The sequence below is a fragment of the Microtus ochrogaster genome, unplaced genomic scaffold (assembly GCF_000317375.1).
Source record: "Microtus ochrogaster isolate Prairie Vole_2 unplaced genomic scaffold, MicOch1.0 UNK34, whole genome shotgun sequence".
Classification (NCBI taxonomy): Eukaryota; Metazoa; Chordata; class Mammalia; order Rodentia; family Cricetidae; genus Microtus; species Microtus ochrogaster.
Genome location: NW_004949132.1, coordinates 302,010 through 303,548, shown reverse-complemented (window position 1 = coordinate 303,548; position 1,539 = coordinate 302,010). Strand labels below are relative to the sequence as shown.

The 1,539-nt window shown below is 35.7% G+C and overlaps 1 non-coding gene across 1 annotated transcript; it reads right to left on the bottom strand.

Annotated features, from left to right (window-relative positions):
- Positions 1 to 521: 521 nt before the first annotated feature.
- On the bottom strand, positions 522 to 629 carry LOC113458494. The gene has a single exon (XR_003378866.1). It is a non-coding gene; the product is annotated as a U6 spliceosomal RNA (small nuclear RNA).
- Between the last annotated feature and the right edge of the window lie 910 nt (positions 630 to 1,539).

Here is a 1,539-nt window from a genome sequence, read left to right as displayed (position 1 = left end):
AAAATAACTTTGCCTAGGTGTACAGATATTGTAGACAGAAATAGAAACATATTCAATATAATTTGAATTTGTATCAGCATACAATAATCTATACCAATGTATATTTTCAGTATATAATAGCTCACAAGTATTCACCCTATTACTCATTATTATTATTAGTGTGAGTAATCTCATGCTAATCTATTATTCCATCCAATTTACCTCCTTTTTTTCAAAGAGATCCTTGAGAATACATAATTTCCACCCCAACCCTCAACCCTATACTAACTAAAATCAACCCCTAATTGATGTTCCTAACCCTGAGGACAAACTTTGTTGGGAGAGGGCACATCATCTTCTAGAACTACTTTCAGTTGTCATGGAGGTAATGTTCTTTGTATGGGATCTTGTGAAAGTAAAATGATGCGTACTGATTTTTTGAGTAAATCTTATATCCTGCTACATTATTGAAGGTATTAATGATTTGTAGAAGTTCCTTGGTAGAATTTTTGAAGTTACTTATGTAAAAAGCAAACAAACAAAACAAAGTACAACAAAACAAAATGCTTCATGATCATCTTTGTGCAGGGGCCATGCTAATCTTCTCTGTATCATTCCAATTTTAGTATATGTGCTGTGGAAGCAAGCACAATAATTTTATTGTTAATAACACAGTCCTCCAAAGATCATCTCTAGGTTTGGTGTAAATGATTATTTTGATAATCCATCTGTAAAAGTTTTTATAAAGGTTTTTTTATTTTAAATATATGTGTGCTTTGCCTGCACATATGTTCATGCACTGTGTGCAAGCCTGATGCCCATGAAGAGCATATCAGATGCTCCAGAACTGGAGACATGGCTGGTTGTGTGCCACCATGTGAGTGTTGGGAACTTAAACTGGGTTCTTTGCAAGAGCAACAAGTGCTCCAAATTGCTGGACCATCTCTGCAGTCTAAGCATTAACTTTAGCTTTTAGGGATATGATTGTTGAAGCTACTAGGCAAGCACTGTACCATTTAGCTAGATCCATGACTTCCAAAAAATACTTGCAGTTTCTTCTAGATTCATAACACTAAGTCATTAAGACTGTTAGTTTACTGGGCAATGGTGGCACACATCTTTATTTTCAGAACTTGGAAGGTAGAGGAAGACAAGTCCCTGTGAGTTTTAGGCCAGCCTGATCTACAGAGCAAATTCTAGGACAGTCAGGGCTGTTACACAGAGAAACCCTGTCTCAAAAAAAAACCAAAACAATAAAATATATCAAATATTCCATGTTGCAGTTTCTGCTTTATATACTCTAGAGCATTTTAAATGAGTTTGTGTATGTCATAAACATAGGTAATGGTAATCAGTAGATGTGGATAGCCACCCTTATTAAAAAGCTTCTTACCTGCTTTAGCAATCAAATCACTGAATGGCTAGAAGAAAACAGAACAGTGGTACTGACTAGGCTCAGGACACCATTTCTATAGACTCCTGCCTAGCTATTGGCCATTTCGTTTTATAGTACACCAGTCACAGTAATACATCTTCACACAGTGTACAAATATCCCACAG